Source organism: Onychomys torridus, chromosome 1 (assembly GCF_903995425.1).
Source record: "Onychomys torridus chromosome 1, mOncTor1.1, whole genome shotgun sequence".
Taxonomy (NCBI): domain Eukaryota; kingdom Metazoa; phylum Chordata; class Mammalia; order Rodentia; family Cricetidae; genus Onychomys; species Onychomys torridus.
This window is the reverse complement of record NC_050443.1, coordinates 65,413,051-65,434,032: the sequence shown is the minus strand read 5'-3', so window position 1 is coordinate 65,434,032 and position 20,982 is coordinate 65,413,051.

The window sequence follows — 20,982 nt, the reverse complement described above, 5'->3', positions numbered from 1 at the left end:
AGGATTAATATAGTAAAAATGGCAATCTTACCAAAAGCAATCTACAGATTCAACGCAATCCCCATCAAATTACCAACACAATTCTTCACAGATCTGGAAAGAATAATAATCAACTTCATATGGAAAAAAAAAACAGTATAGCCAAAAGAATCCTGTACAATAAAACAACCTCTGGAGGCATCACAATCCCCAACCTCAATCTCTACTATAGAGCTACCATAATAAAAACAGCTTGGTACTGGCATAAATACCAACACATAGACCAATGGAATCAAATTGAAGACCCTGACATTAACTCGCACACCTATGAACATATAATTTTTGACAAAGAAGCCAAAAATGTACAATGGGAAAAAGAAAGCATCTTCAACAAATGGTGCGGGCATGACTGGATGTCAATGTATAGAAGCATGCAAATAGATCCATATCTGTCAACATGCACAAAACATAAGTCCAAGAGGATCAAAGACCTCAAAATAAATCCAGTTTCTCTGAAACTGACAGAAGAGAAAGTAGGAAGTACTCTTGAATGCATTGGCACTGGAGATCACTTTCTAAATATAACACCAGTAGCACAGACACAGAGAGAAACAATCAATCAATGGGACCTGTTGAAACTAAGAAGCTTTTGTAGAGCAAAGGATATGGTCAACAAGACAAAGTGACAGCCTACAGAATGGGAAAAGGTCTTCCCCAACCCCACATATGACAGTGGACTGATATCCAGAATATATAAAGAACTCAAGAAATTAGACATCAAAATGGCCAACAGTCCAATTAAGAATTGGGTATAGAACTAAACAGAGAATTCTCCACAGAGGAAGTTCAAATGGCTGATAGACATTTAAGGAATTGCTCAACATCCATAATTTTCTGGGGAAATGCAAATCAAAACGACTCTGAGATACCACCTTACACCTGTCAGAGTGGTTAAATTAAAAAACACAGAAGACATCTTATGCTTGAGAGGATGTGGAGCAAGGGGAACTCTCCTCCACTGCTGGTGGGAATGCAAGCTTGTACAGCCACTTTGGAAAACAATATGGCGCTTCCTTAGAAAATTAGGAATCCATCTCCCCCAAGAGCCAGCTATAGCACTCTTGGGCATATACCCAAGGAATGCTCAATCATACCACAAGGACATTTGATCATCTATGTTCATATCAGCAGTGTTTATAATAGCCAGAACCTGGAAACAACCTAGATGCTCTTCAACTGAAGAATGGATAAAGAAAATATGGTACATATACACAATGGAGTACTACTCAGCAGAGAAAAACATGACATCATGAGGTTTGCAGGCAAATGGATAGATCTAGAAAAAATTATCCTGAGTGAGGTCACCCAGACTCAGAAGGACAAACATGGTATGTACTCAGTCATAGGAGGATACTAGATGTAAAACAAAGATGACTAGACTGCTACACAACTCCAGGTAGTCTACCTAGTAAATGGAACCCTAGGAAAGACACAGGGATCACCCAATGACAGAGAAATGGATGAGATCTACATGAACAAACTGACGGCATTGGTAGTAATGAAGGGCAAGATTTGAGGGAAAGAAAGCTTAGGGGAGCAGGAGTTCCCAGCTGGATCAAGAACAGAAAGGGAAAATGAGGAATAACAGACCAAGATAAATGAAGACCACATGAGAACAGGAATAGGCAGAGTGCTGGAGAGGTCCCCAGAATTCCACAATGACATATCCTCTGTAGATTGCTAGCAATGGTCAAGAGAAAGACTGATCTGACCTAGTCTTGTGATTAGATAGCCAAACACCCTAAGAGTCATGCTGGAACTCTCATCCAATAACTGATGGAAGTGGGTGCAGAGATCCTCAGCCAGGCTCCAGGTGGAGCTCTAGGTCTCCAACTGTCGAGAAAGAGGAGGGACTGCAAGAGGGTGAATGGTTGAATCCAAGATTGTAGAAATCACAGGGACAAATATCCAATCGAATGGAAGCACATGAGTTATGTATCAACGGCTGTGGAGCCCCCAGTAGGATCAGGCACTCTGGATAAGTGAGACAACTGAATAGCTTGATCTGTTTGGGAGGCACCCAGTCTGTGGGACCAGGACCTGTCCTTAGTGCATGAGCTGGCTGTTTGGAACCTTGGGCTTACACAGGGACACATGCTTAGTCTGGAAGGAGGGGACAGGTCCTGCCTGTACTGAATCCACCAAGTTTAAATGAATCCCCAGGGGTGTCTTGGTCCTGGAGGACATGGGAATGGAGGAGAGGGTTGGGGGAAGGAGGGATGAGTTTGGGAGGTGGGAGGACAGGGGAACCCATGGCTGATGTATCAAATTAAAATATATAATAATAATAATAATAATAATAATAATAATAATCCCAAAGACAAAAAAAGTGTTTTTCACCAGTCTGGGAGCTATGATTGCTGGGGATCTCAGACCATTCTTAGTTGCTCTCTTGCTTCGGAAATGGACCATGGATGTGCTCTCTAGTTAAACAGAACTCAGCAGGCGGGTGCTGCAGCCTGTGAGCTGGGGAGTAGGAAGAAAGAGAGGGAAGGAAGAGTACCAGGAGGTTATAAGCTGAATGGTTTATAGTGTTAAATGGGTAAGCATTTGGTCCCCAGGAAGTGTGGGATTTAAAAAAATACAAGGATGTGTGGTAAGTGTGGAAAACATGCCACAACAGCCACAAAGGAAGCTGAAGGTGGAAGCCACCCAGGCTTTTGGAGTTTGCCTCACTTGATTGCCAGATTTTGGTGCCTGTATTTAGCCAACTCCACAGAGTTAAAGGTAAGTTTACTTGGGGGTTTTACTTACTAAAATAAAAGGACATGTTACAGGGTCCAGGATAGGTGAAGTGCAGTCCAGCAGTGTTCTCCAGAGAACTCCACTGGGCCTACCATCCAACATCCAAGATTACCAGAAACCAAAACTGCCAACACTCTTGGGTCTCAGGCCTTAAAATCTCCCATCTTGGCCCCACCTCAGGGGAAGGTCACACATAGGCATAACAGCTACTGGAAGTCTCACTGTGGGGTAGTACTTCCATGTCAAAGCTACAACAGCTACCCACTATACTTGAGGACATGCCATGTTGAAGGAGATGGCTGCTTCAGGTTCTATGTCCCCCATTACTAAGAGGTTTTGCCAGGTTTACTTTCATAGATTCCATGGAGTTGCCATTGTAATAGGTTTCTATCTTGTATCCAAAATGCCCCATATTTCCAGTCATTTATCTAAGTATTTTCTCCCTTCCTCCAAGATACCCAATCCCAGTTGTCCCCAACACCCTCACCTGAGTCTGCCTGACAACTATTCTATTTCCCCTCCCAGGGAAATATTTGCTTCCCTTCTTAAGCTCTCATTGTTACTTAGCCTCTGGATCTGTGAATTGTAATATGATTATCTTTTACTCATAGCAAATATCCAATTATAAATTAGTACATAATGATAAGTTTTCTGTACCTCGATAATAGGTTTCTCTACTGACACAGTAAGGCAGATCAAGCTGAATTAAAATTAAAAAGAGCAGGTATTTTCAAGCAAAACACTCCAGGGTGAGTACCCAGCCTCTAGAGAGCAAGGCAGGGGAAGAGGTTAGGAGAGAAATCACAAGGCTGCTATTCTAAAGGAGGGGGGCTGAAATACCCTGTAGGTATGGGAGGATGGTGTGTCCTCTATAAGATGGACTTACGCCCATTTATAAGGTTTCTTGGTGGGGGCTTGGGAAGCTGGCATCCAAGCGGGGGAACTGGGCTTGGCAGACTTCTGAGAGAGCAGGTTTTGAAGAGAGAGGAATGGCTAGATCAAGCAGGGGTAAGCTGGAGATCCCAGCTGAACATCCTGACTTTTTGGATACATGGACAGTGGTTCAGCTCCCACTACTTGCTGGCAAAGAACAACATGGGAAGGGGACATCACAGTCAATGGGCTCATACTCATCAGGAGGAATGAGTTAAGAAGGATTTGGTTAACTACCATTATGGAGACCCCAGGATACTTTTCCATGAGGAAGTACAGAAGACAAGTGGCTAGGAGAAAAAAATCTATCATTCACATCAGCCCAGTGAACAGGGATAGCCATGGAGCCAGCCATAATCTCAATGGGTCTAGCCATGAAGATTGTTACCTGTAGCCCTATGAAGGGGACTAGCCATGGAAAGAGTGAAGACTGCCAGAAAGGCTAGAGTGTTGACCAGTTGCAGGAAGAGTAGGCTGCTTTATTTGCTGTTCAGGCTCTGTAAAACAATCTGGGACTAAGGATATGCAGACTTCATTTGGAGCAGTCTTTAGTCTTTAATTAGAAATATGCTGAAACAGGAGGAGATGGGAATGGGGGTGGTCTGGGGGGAGAGCAGTGGGAGGGCAGGAGGAGGGTGGACAGGGGAATCCATGGCTGGTATGTAAAATTAAATTAAATTATAAAATAAAAATAAATATGCTGGAATATATATATATATATATATATATATATATATATATATATATATATATATATCAGGATATATATTATATAGATATATATATATCAGGAAATAAAGTTAACTACTTTTAGAGGAGCATTTTTTCTTAGGTGTACTTTTGAAACTTCCAGGTCCACAGCCATGGTAACTAGGGGAAATATTTTCCAAAATCAGGGAAAGGGGAGTAGGTCCCATCCCCATCAGGAATAGGCAGGTGGGAAACACGTTTTTTGATTGGCAATACTTAATCTACTGTGTGAAAGGTGGCTCCAAATTAATCTCTGAAGCTTATAAGAACCTTTTATTTATTTATGTACTTGAAGGCAAAAGGTCTAGATATGTTAGCATGTTAGCATTGTAATTGTTTGTAGTCTGTCCTAAAATTCACATTGTAGAAAAGTCAATAGACTCATGCCTTTGAGTCATAGTAAAAGTTGTGATCCTAAAAATAATTTTGGTTAAAAGCATTAACATTATTTTTCTAAAAGACTGGGTGTATAGAGATTAAGCAAATGATTTTAATACACTGAGAAGCATTTTTAACTTTATATATAGAAACAACCATAGGAAAATTTTAAATCTTGAACTTGTGACTATGATAATAATAGCCAGTGTTTACAAGAACTAGGTTGATAGCTTATCAGAAATTTAGTTATTAAAGTTAGAACAGTGAACCTTTGAAGTATTAATATAACAATAGTATAGTGAGGGAAAATAAGAAAGGGAAATAAATTTTAAACATTTTATATATCTTAGGTCACCTTTTTATACCCTCACAAATTATATCCACATACTTCAAAACACTTTTCAAACCCTCATCACTGAAGCCACATGTCTATACACCTTTATAACTTGTGTTTACATACTTTACATTATATATAGTACATACATATATATATATATGTATATAAATAATTTATATTTATAAAAATATTTTAAAATATCTTAGTTCCTTAAAGCCATGCTTTTATAGCTTTAGACCTTGTATGAGCATTCCACTATTTTTTATCCAGTTGTTTAACATGAAAAATAGGTGGTTGATTAGTCAATTTTTAATATAAAGCAAATTATTTGAAATAAAGTAATACTAAAAAGATACTTTAAAATCTGTTTGGTGAGTTCATCTCTTTTTGGAACCTGATAGCAAAGCAAACTGTTTTTATACATTGTAGCAGCTTTAAGGAAGTAAGGCCCATAGGCTGATTTTTACATAAAGAGAACTCAGAAGGAAGTTGAATCCTTGCAAATGGAACTGGGTGTTTGTTACTCTTAAAGCTACAATAAATCATTATCCTCAAAGACCTGAAAAGGACAAATTAAAGCTATAAATCTAAATGATACATGTGTCCATTTAAATGGCAGAGACCCATTACCTAGACATGTTGACACAGACACTAGTTCTCCTTTGAGACAGTAGTTGCAGGTCTTTGGCTGTCATATAGGACAGCATTTAATCTTTAGCTGTCACAGAGAGCAGCATAGGCCTTTGTTTGCCAGAACCAGGTCTGAGGTTATTTTTCTGTAAAGGAGCAATTTAGGAGATTGACCTCACTTTGATCAAGCAAAGTAGAGTGATCAACACAAACGTGTCCACAGTTTGAGCAGTGTTCTAGCAACTAGCAAGACATGGGGCAGTTTTAACTCAGTGGCCATTGTTACCATGATTCAGATGAAGTTAAAATGCCCCATTTATTTTTATTTTTGGTTACCTTATGTTTTTGCTCTAGAAAGCAGCATTTCTGTCTATTATTGGAAGCTTAAACATTTTAAGTATTTAATTTTGAAGATCTCTGAAACATATTTTAATAGAAATTTTATTTTTAATGACTTGTTTTAGGTTTAAATTTGAACTTATACAGAAGGCAAAGTGAAGCTTATTTTTATAATTAATAATACCAGTATTTGTAATTAATTATCCTAGTTCTTAGTATGAGTACAATTTTAAACATATTAAAGAACTGATCATTTATAAGGTGAGTAACCATTAACTTGTAGTTCTTAACTACCTTTAACAGTTTACAATAAGCTAATAGCTTTCATAAGATTAGGATTTGATGCTCTATCTACATAAGTTTTAACCTTTAAAAATCTTCTGGGATCAAAATAAAACTGTTCATCATAGAAACAGTTTGTAGAGACACTGGCAATTTTATTGATTATTTTCTATAGCGCACCATGCTTATCTGAGTGGCCTGTGCTGTCACCTAGGGCCACAGTGACATCTTTGCTAGAGCTGCTGCTGAGGTCCATGTCTGGGTCCAGTACCTCACAGCAGTCAATGTCTGGGCTGATGGCCATGGGTCCTGTTACCAATGAAGCCCATGCAGATGACTAGTGTCTGGTCAGTCACCTGAGATCATGTTAGTGTCTGAGGATCATGCCACTGCTGAAATGAAACTGATCTGGGTGTTTAATACTCCCACTTGGGGCTATGGAAACCTCCTGGCATGAGTCACTGCCTAGGTCCATGTTCGGTTCTGTGACCATATAGTGGTCAGGGTCTGGGGTTGTGCCTATGGCTCCTGTTAACACTGAGGGTTCTGCGGATGCCGGTGGCGGGGGGGGGGGACTGTCTGCCTCCTGAGACCATGTTGGTGCCTGAGACCATGCTGTCATAGGGACCATAATGATCTGGTGGCTTGTGTTGCCAACTGAGTGATGGTGATTTCCAGACAAGAGCTTCTGCTAAGGGCTAGGTCTCGGTCTGTCATCTTGCTTCATCTGGAGTCTATGATGATATCTATGGCCCATATTAGCTCATGGGCTCATTGAACCCATGCTGTCTTGAACCTACCTGCCCATCACTGATCCTGGAATCACTACCCCAGCCCACACTAGACACTGCAGCAGGATGACTGGCCCTACCTCTCAGGGGAAGGCTTGTCCCAGCACTATGGAAAGATGGTCCCACTTCTCACCATAGGTATCTGGTGATATCACCATAGGTACTTCTCATCTGTGCACTACACTAGAGCTGATCCAGTAGTCAGGGACACAGGTGAACCAACCCAGAGGGCTTGAGAACAGGAGAGCTGACCTCACCCCTCATGAGTTGGCATGAGTTGAGAGAATAGATGTCACCTTTTCCTCATCTATCACCTCCAGTGGCAGATGAGAGGGCTGGCCCCTGGTCACAAGAGTCAGAGGACTAACTCTGAATATCACCTGCTGCAGAATCTGAGAAAGTGGCTCTGCTTCCCATATTGGCAGCACACTAGAGCTGACCCTGTTGTTGGGAATGGAAGTGAGCCAGCCCTGAGAGTGTTAGAGACAGAGAGCAGACCCCACTGCACCCCATATGAACCCTACAGCAATCAGGAGAAAAGGCCTTTCACTTCCCTCAGCAAAGGAGTAGAGCTGATCCTGATGTTGTGAGTGTGGATGAACCAAATATGAGGACCTGAGAACAGGAGAACTGGTCCCATTCCTTGATTCAGGCTGCATAGGTTGAACTAGCCAAGGCAGTGCTGGAGAGTTCACCTAGATAGTGATGATTAGGGAAAGCTGGAAGGCTGATCAACTCAGCTACCACCCAGATACAGAGGCAGGACTATGAGACTGACCACTCCAACATTCAGTGAATCTATGAACTGTTGGAGTATGTGAACAGGATGGACCTATAGGTGTAAAACAAGAAAATTTCAAAGACACAAGAAAACAGCAGAACATTCAAGAGAAGCCCAAGTGAGAGCTCACTATCAGGGTGTAGGAGAAACAACAGATCTCTAGCTAGACAAATGACCCCAGGCAATGAAAACTTGCAAGTAAAGATGAGTGAAATAAAGGGGAAACTGTGACTCAATGGACTGTACTACAGCATCCACAACAGCATTCTTCTTATTTTGCTGTTTGTTTTGTTTATGGTTTTTGGTTAGTTTTTTATTTTTATTTTTTTAGTTTTTTTTTATTTTAATTTAATAACAATCACAGTTCCCCCTGCCTCCTCTTCTCCTGCACCCCACTTCCTCCATCCCCCCTACACTCCTAAGAGAGGGTAAGGCCTCCTGTGGGGAGCCAAAAAAGTCTAGCATACAAAGGTGAGGCAGTACCAAGCATCTCCACCCTGTTTCAAGGTGAAATATTCACCCTAGGTAATACTTTCCATAAAGTTATGCAGAAGACATAAGTTTTTGTCCCACTGTCAGGGGTTTCTAAACTGACCTAGCCAAATAACTGTTACTCACATTCACAGGACCTAATTCAGTACCATGTAGGTTCCATAGTTTGCATGCTAGAGTCCATGAGCTCCCACCAGCTTCGGACAGCTGTCTCTGTGGTTTTTCCCATCAATTTCTTGACAACACTTGCTCCTGCGATCCCTCCTAACTCTCTTCAACTAAAGTCTAGAGGTTCATACCAGTGCTTGGTTATCGATCACTGCATCTGCATCCACCAGTTACTGAATGTAGGTTTTATGATGACAATTAGAGTAGTCATTAATCTGATTATAGAGGAAGATAAATTCAGTATAAGATTCATGTTATGACCAAACTCTGTGCCAGTTGCCAGTAAGCAGAAGAAAACTCCTGGGGGAATCACACCCAACCTGGAAAAAGCCCACCCACCCACCAAAACCCCCATTGGACCATGAAATCTACAAGTTACACATCTCGCAATGTAGCCATCTGCCTGTGACCCCAGTAACTTCCTCAGGCTCAGTACCCAAGCTATCAACTCTCATTGGACAAAGAGCTCTCATTGGACCAAGAGTAATTTCTGGAGACAGGGAATCCACCTCCCCTAGTTGGACTAAGAGTGGCTTTCTGAGATATAATATCTGCCAGACCTCATTGGACCAAGAGAGGCTGCCTGAGATACAGAATTTGTTACCTCTGACTGGACCAAGATCCCCAGTAAGACCAAGAGCAGCTCTGTGAGTCACAGAAGCAAATAGTTTAGGTAAGGCAAAGTGCAGCTCACTGAGGTACAGAATCTGCCAGCTCCAATTATACCAAGAGCCAAGATTGGATCCAGAGTGGTCCCCTAAGACACAGACACAACAAGCACAGAGTAGACCTATAGCAACTCATTCAGACACAGTCACCTCTTATACCCATTAGAGAAGGATATGGGCAGATATTAAGGCAAAATTACACACAACAACGTGAAGAACAATGTGGCATCAACAGAATCTAGCACTCCTCCAACAGCAAGACCTGACTATCAAAATGTAGAAGACGCAGTAGAAATCTACCTTAAAAACATCTTTATAAACATGCTAGAGGCCTTGCAAAAAATGAAATACGAAATTGAGGAAAAGACAAATTAAAAATTGGAAGAAATCAATAAATCCCTTAAAGAAAGCCATGAAAAAGCAATTAAACAGGTGAGGGAAACAGTTCAAGACCTGAAAAGTGAAATTGAAACAATGAAGAAGACAAAATCAGAGGGAATGCTGGCCTTGGAAAATCTGAGAAAATAAACAGGAAAAACAGATGCAAGCATAACCAACAGAGTTCAAGAGATGGAAGAGAGGATTTCTGGTGTAGATGACACAATATAGGTAATAGTTTTTCATCAGTCAAAGTAAATAACAAAACTAAAAATGTCATAACACAAAATGTCCAGGAAATCTGGGACACCATGAAAAGACCAAACCTAAGAATCATAGGGATAGAAGAAGGAGAAGAATACCAACTCAAAGACACAGAAAATTTATTCAGCAAGATCATAGAAGAAAACTTTCCCAACTTAAGGAAGGAAATACCTATGAAGATACAATAAGCCTAAATAACAAGAGATAGTCTATACACCCCTCAAAAGTACCCTCACCAAAAACAATTACACAACTAAACCTACAGTATAAAGAAAGAATATTAAGAGCAACAAATAAAAAAGGCCAAGTGACTTATAATCATACCCATCAGAATAACACTCAAATTCTCAATGGAGACAATCAAAGCCAGAAGGCCCATGACAAATGCAATGCAGACACTAAGAGACCATGGAAGCTAGCCCAGACTAATATATGCAGCAAACATTTCAATTAATATAGCTGGAGTAAACAAGACATTCCAAGACAAAACCAGATTTAAACAATACCTATCCACAAATAGAGCCATACAGAAAGTACTAGAAGGAAAATTACAACCAATGGAAATCAGATACACCCACAAAAACACAGTCAATAGATAACCCCACAGCAGTAAATCCCAAAAAGGAGAATTTCACACATATTATCACCAAAAGGTAACAGGAATTAACCATCTGTGTGCATAATATCCTTTAATATCAATGGACAATTCACCTATAAAAAACACAGAGACTAACAGAATGGATATGAAAGCAGGACCCATCATTCTGCTGCATACAAGAAATACAACTCAACTTCAAAGATAGACACTACCTCAGAGTAAAAGGTTGGGAAAAGTCTTTCCAATCAAATGGTCTTAAGAAGAAAGCTGGTATAGCTACACTAATATCCAAAAATAGGCTTCTATTAAATAAATCAAAAGAGATGGAGAAGGACATCATATACTCCTCACAGGACCACCAAGATATAGTTTCAATTCTTAAAATATATGCCCCAAATACAAGGGCAATCACTTATATAAAAGAAACATTACTAAATCTTAAATCACACATCAAACCCCACATATTAATAGTGAGAAACTTCAATACCCACTCTCAACACTGGACAGATCTGTCAGATTGAAACTTAACAGAGAAATAAGGGACTTAACTGATGTTATGACTCAAATGGATTTAATCAATAATCTACAGAACATTCCATCCTAACAAACAAGAATATACTTTCTCCTCAGCACCCCATAGAACCTTCTCTAAAATTGACCACATACTTGGCCACAAAGCAAATCTCAACAGATACAAAATATTGGAATAACCTCCTATATTCTACCAGACCACCATGATTTAAAGTTAGATTTCAAAAAAAAATCAAAAAATATAGAAAGCCTACAATCTCATGGAAACTGAATAATGCCCAACTGAATCACCAATGTGTCAAGGAATAAAGAAAGAAAGAAATTAAAGATTTCCTAGAATTCAATGAAAGTTAATGCACTACAATACTCAAACTTATGGGACACTATGAAATTAGTTCTAAGAGAAAAATTTATAGCACTAAATGCCCACATAAAGAAGTTGAAGAAACCTCACACTAGTGACTTAACAGCACAACTGAAAGCTCTAGAACAAGAAGAGGCAAAGTCACCCAGGAGGAATAGATGCCAGAAAATAATCAAATTGACAGCTGAAAACAGTAAAATAGAAACAAAGAGAACAATACAAGAATCAATGAAACAAAGAGTTGGTTCTTTGAGAAAATCAACAAGATAGACAAGCCCTTATCCAGACAAACCAAATGACAGAGAGAGAGAGAGAGAGAGAGAGAGAGAGAGAGAGAGAGAGAGAATCCATATCAACAAAATCAGAAATGAAAGGGGAGACATAACAACTGATAATGAGGAAATCCAGAGAATTATCAGATCATACTTTAAAAACCTGTACTCCACAAAATTGTAAAATAGAAAAGAAATGGACAATTTTCTGCGTAGGTACCTCATTCTTAAGTTAAATCAAGACCAGATAAATTATTTAAATAGATCAATAACCTCTAAGGAAATCGAAACAGTCATTAAAAGTCTCCCAATGGGGAGAAAAAAACCAGGAACAGATGGTTTCAATGCAGAATTCTACCAGATTTTCAAAGAAGAGTTAATACAAATACTCTTTAAATTGTTCCACATGGTAGAAACAGAAGGAACATTACCAAACTCCTTTTATGAGGCTACAAATACTCTTTTTCCCAAGCCAAACAAAGATGCAACAAAGAAGGAAAATTACAGACCAATCTTTTTCATGAACATTGCTGCAAAAATAATTCAATAAAATACTGGAAAACAGACTCCAAGAACACAACATTAAATATTATCCTTTTTGATCAAGTAGACTTCATCCCAGTGATGCAAGGTTTGTTCAACATATGAAAGTCTGTCAATGTAGTATATCATGTAAACAAACTAAAAGAAAAGAAACTACATGATCATTTGATTTGAAGCTGAAAAGGCATTTGACAAAATCCAACACCACTTCATGATAAAGGTCTTAGAAAGTTCAGGAATACAGTGAACATACCTAAACATAATAAAGGCAATTTACAGCAAGCCAACAGCCAACATCAAATTAAATGGACATAAACTCAAAGCAATACCTCTATAATCAGGAACAAAACAAGGCTGCCCACTCTACCCATATGTATTCAATATAGCACTTGAAGTTCTAGCTAGAACAATAAGACAACAAAGGGTGATCAAGGGGATACAAATTGGAAAGTAGGAAATCAAACATTCACTATTTGCTGATGGTATGGTAGTATATATAGGTGACCCAAAAAATTTGACCAAGGAACTCTTACAGCTAATAAACACCTTCAGTAATGTGGCACAATACAAGATTAACTCAAAAAATCAGTAGCCCTTATACATACAAATGACAAACAGGCTGAGAAAAAAAATCAGAGAATCATCACCCATTACAATAGCCACAAATAATATAAAATGCCTTGAGGAAACTCTAATTAAGCAAATGAAGGACTTGTATGACAAGACCTTTATGTCTCTGAAGAAAGAAATTGAAGACAATATCGGAAAATAGAAAGGTCTCCTATGTTCATGGATATGTAGGATTAACATAGTAAAAATGGTAGTCTTATCAAAAGCCATCTACAGATTCAATGCAGTCCCCATCAAATTCCCAACATTGTTCTTCACATACCTGGAAACAACAATACTCAACTTCATATGGAAAGATAAAAAAACCCAGGATAGCTAAAAGAATCATGTACAACAAAGCAACCTCTGGAGGCATTGCAATCCCTGACTTCAAGCTCTACTCTAGAGCTACAGTAATTAAAAAATAACAGCTTTGCACTGTCATAAAAACATTTGGACCAATGAAATACAATTGAAGACCATAACAGTAATCCACACACATATGAACACCTAATTTTTGAAAAAGAAGCCAACACTATACAATAGAAAAAATAAATCATCTTCAATAAATGGTGCTAGCATAACTGTATGTCAACATGTAGAAGATTGCAAACATACCCATTATCTGTCACTATGCACAAAACTTAAGTCCAAGTGGATCACAGACCTCAACATAAATCCAGTTACTCTGAACCTGATAGAAAACAAATTAGGAAGTATTCTTGAGTCCAGTGTCACTTGGGATCACTTCCTAAATATAACACCAGTAGCATAGACAACAAGAGCAACAATTAGTAAATGCAACCTCTTGAAACTTATAAGATTTTGTAGGGCAAAGGTCATGGTTAGCATACAGAATAGGAATGATATTCACCAATTCCACATCTGACAGAAGGTTAGTCTGCAGAATATATAAAGAACTCAAGAAACAAGATATCAAATAACCTAACAGTCTAATTAGAAATGGGCTATCGAGCTAAAGAGAGAACTCTAAGCAGAAGAATCTCAAATGGCTGAAAGACATTTAAAGGATTTCTGAACATCCTTAGATATCAGGGAAATGTGAATAAAAACAACTCTGAGATACCATCTTACAACTGTCAGAATGACTAAGATTAAAAACACTGATGACAGCTTATGTTGGAGAGGTTGTGGAGCAAGGGGAATACTCCTCCAGTCTTATTGGGAATGCAAATTTGTACAGCCACTCTGAAAATTAATATGGGGGTTTCTCAAAAAATTGGCAATCTTCCTCAACTCAGCTATACCACTCTTCAGCATATACCAAAGGAATGCTCAATCATACCACAAGGACACATGCTCAACTATGTTCAAAGCAACATTATTTGTAATAACAAAAACCTGGAAACAACTCAACTGAAGAATGGATAAAGAAAATATGGCACATATACAACAAAGGAGTACTACTTAGTAGTAAAACAACAACAACAATGACATCATGATGATTGCAGGTAAATGGAGGGAAGTAGAAATATCATCCTTAGTGAGGTTACCCAGACTCAGATAGAAAAACATGGTATGGACTCTGCTGTGGATATCGCTCTGTACAAATAAAATGCTGTTTGGCCAGTGGCTAGGCAGGAAGTATAGGCGGGACAAGAGAGAAGAGGATTCTGGGAAGTAGAAGGCTGGAGGGAGACACAGCCAGCTGCCGCCATGAGAAGCAACATGGAAAGACATTGGTAAGCTGCAAGCCATGTGGCAAAGTATAGACTAGCAGAAATGTGTTAATTTAAGATAGAAAAGGTAGATAGCAAGAAGCCTGCCATGGCCATACAGTTTCTAAACAATGTAAGTTTCTGTGTGCTTTCTTGGTTGGGTCTGAGAGACTGTGGGACTGGTGGGTGAGAGAGATTTGTCCTGACTGAGCCAGGCAGGAAAACTCTAACTACAAATGGCATCCAACGTGTTGGCAAGAATTTCCACCTAAAACCTGAGAAAAAAGATTCTAAAACGGACTAAAAACAGCTTCCTAGTTGTCTCTCTCAAGTTAGTGGCAGCCTGCTGGTTTGAGCCACTATGGCAGGTTCCTGGTGTGTGCGTCTGACCTGCAGTGTGGTGGGAATGAGGAGTCTACAAGTGGCACTTTACTGTGCTGCATGGTGGATTTAGTCTTTGCTAGTTAAAAAAAAAAAAAAAAAACTTTCTGGGCTATGCACTACTTCGATAGAACTGCTTCTGATAGTTGATGGTACACATGGCTCCAGACCCAGAGCTGGTGGTAAACTGTACCACCGCCATGTTGGGAAGCAGAGGTGGGTGGAGCCAGCAGCCACAGCAGCCTTTCAGTCTTACAAAGATGGATATTACACAGAGACTCTGGTTTATGTTGTCTTTGGGATTTTTAACTGCACAAAAAGATTTGATCATAAAAGCTGTTGAGTTAAACAAATATGTAAATTTTAAAGGAACCTTGACTTCAAAATTTGAATATAAGGATATGTTGCTTTGGAAAGGAGTCTCTGCTTTGTTTCCACAGAAAACCAGAGGCTGTGGATTTGTTCCAGATTAAGATACAACAGGTTTGATCAGCTGAGACCACCTGAAAGGTCTCCAATGACACAATGGCCCAGATGATCCGACATCCAAAATTGTTTCAAGGCAACTGGCTCAGAGGTTCACCCTAATGGACTACTCCATAATCCTAAAATTTTCTTTGTGTCCCTATAAGATACAGCTCCCCCCTCCAGCAGGAAGTAGTAAGAAAAACTACACCCACATTCCCCAAATTATCAAGCTGGCTTTGGAGATGGAATTGGCTCACTCCTTCTCTAAACCCAAGCACATTGTTAAAAGAAAAGGTTAAGAGATTCTTGTGTCCCAAATCAGAAGAGCCCTCTGGTGTGGGACAGAAAAAAACCCAATATTTTTATTTAAAACAGGTTGATTATAAATGAGATCTCTTTCTAAAGAAGAAAAGGGGATATGATATAGACATAATAGGATGAAAGGGTAGATTAGGGAACTTACTTCTAAAGAGCAACAACTTGTTTAAAATGTTTTACATTGGTATGGATTTTGGTCTATCGATACAAACTTAAAGTTAATATTGTTATACTGTGTGTATATTTCTACTCTTGTTTAGGGTATTATGTTTATATAGCTCATTTTAAATTGTAAGGGATAATTAAAAATAGATTGATAATTAGTCATCTGTGATAATCATACTCATAGCCATGTTAGTTAAGTCTTCTAAGTATACACAGAGATATTTCAGATAGACAGGTACTCTTCAAACACTTCAAAGGTCTACAGAATATGGCATTTAAAATATTTTTAAAATTTAGACTTTCTGGATAATGAGACATGTCTGCTCCTGGCAACACCAATTTACTTCAGAGACGAGGATGGGCATTGAAGACACTGCATATCTTATCTTCACCTTGGCAAAAATAGCCATTTTTGCAAGAAACTGTTGTTGCCTGGACTGCTTGATCGACTGTACGTGCAGGACCCATAGAAAGGTGACCACTGAACTTTGCTTGACAAAATGGTCCTTCAGGTTCCTGCTTTGCAGAGGAAACTGCCAGACATTCTACAGGACACTGAGAAAAGTGACCAAGAGACTCTAGCCCTGTGGGCTGAAGACAAATGCCCCAAATTTACAAAGGAACATTAGGTGACTGTCCAGGCTGCCAGCTGTCTCTGTCTACTCTTGCAAGACTCCCGAAAAATGCTTGCATCCTTCTCCCGGTTCTCAGGTAATATTATATCCTTCTGAGGTCTTTGATGTGTTGAATACTAGATAGTTATAATTTTGCTTAGTTATGATAAAAGATAAGTTAGATATAAAACCTTAGACTCATAAATATAAGATAGATAAGATATCTTCTTTAATAATGTAACTATAATTCTTGCTTGATAATTGTTTTGTTATATGTAATTTTACTATGTAAAAGTTAAAACCTTCCTTAAAAAAAAAAAAAAAAAAAAAGGGGAAGTGCTGTGGATATCGCTTTGTACAAATAAAATGCTGTTTGGCCAGTGGCTAGGCAGGAAGTATAGGCGGGTCAAGAGAGAAGAGGATTCTGGGAAGTAGAAGGCTGGAGGGAGACACCGCCAGCTGCCGCCATGAGAAGCAACATGGAAAGACATTGGTAAGCCACAAGCCATGTGGCAAAGTATAGACTAGCAGAAATGTGTTAATTTAAGATAGAAAAGGTAGATAGCAAGAAGCCTGCCATGGCCATACAGTTTCTAAACAATGTAAGTTTCTGTGTGCTTTCTTGGTTGGGTCTGAGAGACTGTGGGACTGGTGGGTGAGAGAGATTTGTCCTGACTGGGCCAGGCAGGAAAACTCTAACTACAGGACTCACTCATAAATGGATACTAGATGTAAAGCAAAGGAAAACCAGACTGCAACCCACACCTCCAGGGAGATGAGCTTGTAAGTAGGACCCCAGGAGAGACTAAGGGATCACCAAGTGATGGAGAAATGGATGAGATCTACATAAGAAAACTTGGATTCTGGGGGGTAATGGAGAACAAGGGTCAAGGGAAAGAAAGATTAGGGGAGCAGGAGGTACTAGCTGAATCAAGAATAGAGTAGCAGAACAAGGAAAAGAATACCATAATAAATGAAAAAAAAAACATGGGAAAAGGAAGAAGCAGAGTGCTAGAGAGGTCCCCAAGAATCCACAAAGATGACTCCACTATAGACTACTGGCAGTGGTCCACAGGGTGTCTGATCTGACCTACTATGGTGATTGGATGATTGAACACCCTAACTGTCATGGTGGAACCATCATACAATGACTGATGGGAGCAGATGTAGAGATCTATGGCTAGTTCCCAGGTGGAGCTCTAGGAGTCCAATTGACCAGAGAGAAGAGGGATGCTATGAGCAAGAAATAGTGAGACCATGATTGGAAAAAGTACTGAGACAACTAGTCAAAGTAGTGGAAACACATGAACTATAGACCAACAGCTGAGGAGCCCACATGGCACTGGACTAGGCCCTCTGAATAAGTGAAACAGTTGTCTAGATTTAACTGTTTAGGTTGCCCACAAGCAATGGCACTGGGACCTGTCCCTAGAGCATGAGCTGGCTTTTTGGAGCCTGGTGCACTGTGCAGCCTTGGTGGAGGGAGGAGGGCCTTGGACCTGCCTCAACTGAGTATATCAGGCTCTGCTGGCTCCCCAAGAGAGACCTTTCCTTGGAGAAGGTAGGAATGGTGAGGGTAGATTTTGTGGGAAGGCTGGGGGTTTGGGAGGAGGGACGACAGGGGAATCTATGGTTGATAAGTAAAATGAATAGAAAACCTCTTAATACAAATATTTAAAAAAAAATTTAAATTAAAAAAAAGATTCATGTTACATTTGACAACACAAATCAAGAGAAGAAAAAAAGCCCAAGAGAAAGCACAATAATCAGAGACACACTCATTCATCCACTCAGGATTCACACAAAGACAATAAACTGGGATCCATAATGCAAATATCAAGGACCTGGTCCCGATCCATGCAGGTCCTATGCATGTTATCTCAGTCAGTCTCGAGTTCTTATGAGCTTTGGACATGGTGATTTAGAGGGGCTAGTTTTCTTGTTGTACAACCCCTCTGACTCTTAGACTCTTTGTGCTCCTTCCTATGTGGAGCCCTGAGCTCTGAAGAGAGAGATTTATTTAGTGCTAGTATTTTCAAGATCTCTCACCTTCTTTATAGTGTCTGGTAGTGGATCTCACTATTTGTACCCATCGCCTGTAGAAGAAACCATTCTGATGACAAGGGAAGAGACACTGTTTTTTTTTTTGTTTTTGTTTGTTTGTTTTGTTTTGTTTTGTTTTATTTTTCCGGAGCTGAGGACCGAACCTAAGGCCTGTGCTTGCTAGGCAAGCACTCTACCACTGAGCTAAATCCCCAACCTGTTAAAGGCTAGGCTCACAACCAAAAATATAAGAGACACTGGTTTTGAAGTATAGCAGAATATCATTAGTTGTCATCTTATCACTACTTTTTTCTTTTCATAAATCTGTATTACTTAATTTTATCCCATGTCTGTGTTATCTAGGCTCAAGGTATTGGACATGTAAGCAGTGTAGGCTAAATTCTATCATGTAGAGTGTACCTTAAGTCAAATCAGTTATCTGTTGGTTACTAGCTCTTTGGCACCATTACCCCAGAATATCTCTCAGGCAGTACAGTATTGTGTGTATGAGGTTTGTATGGCCAAGTGTTTACTTTTCACTTTTGTGAACTTACAGAGTAGTTCCTATATCAAATGCAGTGAAACATGGGAGAAAAGACTCTATGTAGGAACTGCCTTGATGTCTCCATCTTCAATGAGTTCTGTAGGTACCCTCTTTGGCAATGGAACCTTGATGTCAGTGTGTGGAGAGAAATCTTTACTCTTAGCAACATCCTGGCTTTTTTCTTGATCCCTGTGAGTCACTTTTGACTAATAACTCAATTAGATGTTAGCCAATCTGGGCACTAAAAAGGTTCATTTGGTGAAAAAAGATGAGCAGTTGGGACTCAGTTATGGTGATATTTTATTTGTGCTAAAATGTGATTTTATTTGTATGTTAATAAATAAAGTTTGCCTAGAGATCAGAGGTCATAGCGAGCCAGGAATAGCAGTCAGGTGGTGGTAGTCCATGCCTTTAATCCATTCATATGGCAAGCAGAGTCTCTGTATGGTCAAGGACACAGCCAAGTATCGTGAGATTCTTTAATCCCATTACCAACCATAGAGACCTGGAGATCTGTATAAACAGGCAGTGATGAGGAAGTCATGTGATTAGCTTTATAGCCAATGAGGAGGCAGAACAGAAAGGCAATAGAAACACAAGTCCTGCAGGAAAACTCTCTCTCTGGAGAAGCTACAGCAGTGAGATGGTAAGATAAGGTAGTTGTGACTCTCTGATCTCTTTGGCTATTTAACTCTGTATTTGACTCTGTGTTTCTTCTTTACTAAGTTGTTTAGAATTTCATCTATACTCTGTGTACTATAATATTGATAATTTCATTAAAATACCTTTATGTACATATATATTTGCGGAAGTTTAAACTGTAATAGGGTCCTATACTAACCTTCAAATGGCCCTTAGATTTTAGATATTTCTCTCTTTATTCTCTCCCATAACCTCTTCTACCCTTCCTTTCCCCACTTGATCCTCCCATTCTAGCCCTCTACCCTTAGCCATCCCTAACTGTCTATTCAATATCACTAACTTAATGAGATCCAAACGTTTCCTCCAGTCCCTCATGCTAAACATACTCTCTGTGGTTCCATCAATTGTAGCTTTTTTATCAATGACTTCACAGCTAATATCCACATATAAGTGAATTTATACAACATTTATCTCTCTGATTTTAGAATACCTCATTGGTATGTTTTTTTTCTCATTCCACCCATTTTCCTGCAAACTTCATGATATCACTATTTTTATCAGCTAAGTAATACTCCATTGTGGAAATGTTCCACATTTTCTTTATCTATTCTTCTGTTTAGGAGAATCTATGTTGATTTTTAAATTCTGACTATTATTAATGGAGTAATAAGGAACATAAATTAACAAGTTCTCACTGGCAGGATAAACATCTTTTGGATACATTCCCAAGCATAGTTTAGCAAGATCTTGAGGTAGACTGATTGCCATCTTCTAGACAAACTGCCACACTTTTTTCATAGTGACTGTGATTTTTCATTCCAATCAGCTCATTTTTGCCAGCTCTACTTTCACTTGTGTTGTGGATCTTTGCCATTTGACAGGTGTAAGATGAAATCTCAGTGTAGACTAGATTTGTAATTATATGACTGCTAATAATTTTGAAATTTTCTTTAAGAGTTTCTCAGCCATTTGAGTTTCCTCTTTCTCATTCTGAAGGTTAATGCATTGTCTGATTGTCATTGTCTTTGGCAATCAGAAGCCTCTCAGACAGACAGACAAAACAGCATTCAAGCAGGCAAAGAACATCCTCATATAAACAGACAGTAATGATACTACTTCCTATTGTGAACATTGTAGGTCATAATTCCTGTATGTCTGTTATAAGCTTTGTCTATGAAGAACTATTTTTTCTCTTTCTTTTTTTTAATTTTTTTCTTTATTATTATATGTTTTAAA